Source organism: Chiloscyllium plagiosum, chromosome 26 (assembly GCF_004010195.1).
Source record: "Chiloscyllium plagiosum isolate BGI_BamShark_2017 chromosome 26, ASM401019v2, whole genome shotgun sequence".
In the NCBI taxonomy this organism is placed as follows: domain Eukaryota; kingdom Metazoa; phylum Chordata; class Chondrichthyes; order Orectolobiformes; family Hemiscylliidae; genus Chiloscyllium; species Chiloscyllium plagiosum.
The window spans coordinates 43,935,689-43,938,956 of record NC_057735.1 but is presented as its reverse complement, the minus strand read 5'-3'; positions in this window follow the sequence as shown (position 1 = coordinate 43,938,956).

Sequence of the window (3,268 nt, the reverse complement as noted above, 5' to 3'; positions counted from 1 at the left end):
CCTCTCCCCCCAACCCCATCTCCCCCCACACCCTCACCCCATCTCCCCACTTTGGCAAAATACCTCAAACTAAGGGGCAGCAGGTGAGGACAGCATTGTTGGCATCTGTTATCTGGATAGAGGTATCACTAAGTTCTCCTTGAAAAGTGTGTTGTGTTGAGCTGCGATCTCCAGATAGCTGCTGTTTTACAGTGCATTTTTGTGATTGTGAAGATAGTGTTTGCAGTGACAGTTTGCGTCCAATCAGGTGCTGTTGTGAACTGCAGATGTGCAGCATGGAAAGACAACTTGTATTACAAGTGCGTCTAAAACTGGCTTCTTCCAGCCTTTCTCACGATCACCTACAAAGTGTTTGAACTTTGCATTGTTTTATGGTTTATTCTATCACATCCAGCCTTTGTTTTGGTTTCTTTCTTATCATTTTTTTATATCAGTAGCTGTGCAGAGTTCTTTAAAACTGCTCTTTTTTCTTTTGTTCCTTTTGTTTATTTTGTTTAGTGAATACACATTCTTGAAGTCAACGATAGCAGCCTCACTTTCTGAATTGTTTGTAAAAGGAGCACTCCCTGATAATGCGCAGCATTGTTTGCGTTTTTCCACAAGTGCACAAAGGGTTTGTACTCAGGCCCCAATCGGGGAAGGTTGGCTGCAGAATGGCCGTGGCTTGTCAAACCAGTGATACTGCTACCATGTGCAATTGTTGATTACAAAACAGAGTGGTTGATGAACAGCACTCTGCTTACAGTCTGGACATGAAGTTGTGAGCATGTCTTCAAGGCTGCACCAGAAGAGTTGAGTCTAATGGCCAGCGCTGTGCCATATAGATTAGATGCTATCATGTTTAAGTCTGGTCTGTGCCATTGTTGACTGAAGCTAGCATTAGAAGGGCTGATTGCCCTTGGTGCTGTGGGCTTAAGAGCTAAAACTCTTCCAAAATTCCATTCACTCTTAACTGTTGCAAAGTGATTATCCATTGCCATTGGTAGCAAGATTGAGTTAACCTGACATCTTTCACGGTCAAAAGCTTTCCTGAGTTTGCTGTCTAAACGGTGCAGGGGGCTTTTCATTATGAGAAAAGTTGACTTGTCCCTGTGGACGTGCAGATGTTCTAGGAGAGAGAAATCTAATGTGTCAGCCTTTTCTTTTGATACCATATTCATAAGCAAAGAGTTGGAAGCTTTTATATGCAAGTCTCGCTCCTGAGCACAAGATCCATGCCTCAGTGAAGGAGTGCTGGACTGTCAGATGCCCCATTCTTTGAATGTGATATTAAACCAAGACTTCCAAGCAGCTGAAAAGAAAAATGTTATGTCAAAGAGGAGTAGGTTGGAACATTTAACCACAATCAGGCATAGTTTCACTAACTGTTTAGGCTAAGAAGCCAGTATAATTGAAGCATTCTCACAGGTAGCAAACTGGAAAGCAAAATGCACAACTTTTTAATGCTTTGAATTAAGTCTTAAAGCATGAACTAAATGACTGGTTTACGCACATGGCTTTAAGACATGTTGAAATGTCATAACTTTGAAACAAATGAAGATAGATAGTGTTTAAAAGCAAAGTGAAGTAATCTGACATTCTACAAATATATAATTAGTTTTTTTGAGATGGGATCCTGTTAAGCAATGATTGAGAGATTACTACGTTTTCAAGAGCTTTCTCAGTGAGATGAATGTGAGTTCTCTTAAATTTGATGGGTTTGACTTACCTACAGTCTGGAAGGGATTTCAACAGTGCACCTTGTGCAGAGGGAGAGAATCACTCTGGATTTTAACTCTGCATATTCCGGCTGCAGAAGTTGCTGTCATTTTCAGATAAGTAATGATTGCAAACACTGGACAGTCTTACTGCATTACTGTCCAAAATCCAGGCTTTTTTTTAATCTTGTGTGTAATGAAAATCTTTCATCAGTGTTATTTTCTGTCAGCTTTTATTTTCTTACAACTTTCTGCATCTACATTCATTGTCCATGTACACCTATCACATTGTGAATGTTCTGACTCCTGTTAGAAGTGTTGCAGTGCGCCATTGACCATTTCCATTACGGATGTGAATATCATTTTGAATAGGTGCCTTATATTTTTTAAAAAGGCCTGATTTTCCAGTATATATGCACATCCTAAGTCAGTTTGCTATCCATGCTGTGCTGCTGATCCCCTCATCACTTTAATGCAGCACTGGGCCTTGATCTATTGAATGAAAAATCATTGAACTAAAACCTTTTTGGATCAGGATTATTCCTTGTTTACAGCCTTCTGCCTTGGGTATACTATAGCTTTGTAGTTGGATGGTTAGAGCTGCAGGGTGTCACTCCGATTCACATGGGTAGCAAGGAGGTTTGTTGAAATCCTTTTGGATTATGGCTTTAACCGCCTCAACCGAAAAAGGGCAGTTGTGCATGAAATTTTAGGGCATCTCGCCAGTGTTGACCCAGTGATGTAGAGTCAAATAAAACAGGCCAATGTGCAAGGAGCTGTCATAGACTTTGTGATTGCATCTGTGATGTGCTCTGATTAGGAAGAACTTTCTCACTGTCTGCAAAAGTAGAGCTGCTGCAATGGTCTCTAATGGAGAACCAAGGTGGATTAAGGAGGTTTGGTATAATCGAGAATAGCTGAATAGTTCATTAATTTCACAAATTATAAAAAATAACCAATTTATTCTTGTTGTATTTCTGGACTTTGTGTAATGAATAGTCGATAGTGTTAATTAAGTGATTCAAAGCTGGGTGGGAGGGTGAACTGTGAGGAGGATGCAGAGGTACTTCGTTATGATTTAGACAAGTTGAGGGCTATCCACTTTAGCAAAAACAGGGAGGCAAATTGTTATCTGAATGGCGATAGATTGGCACAGGAAAGGTCCATCCCATATTCCCAATGCCTCCGCTGTATCTGCCCCCAGGAGGACCAGTTCCACCACAGAATACACCAGATGGCCTCCTCCTTTAGAGACCGCAATTTTCCTTCCCACTTGTTTAAAGATGCCCTCCAACGCATCTTGTCCACATCTCGCACCTCCGCCCTCAGACCCCACCACTCCAACCGTAACAAGGACAGAACACCCCTGGTGCTCATCTTCCACCCTACCAACCTTCGCATAAACCAAATCATCCGACGCCATTTTCGCCACCTCCAAACGGACCCCACCACCCGGGATATATTTCCCTCCCCACCCCTTTCTGCCTTCCGCAAAGACTGTTCCCTCCGTGACTACCTGGTCAGGTCCACGCCCCCCTACAACCCACCCTCCCATCCTGGCACCTTCCCCT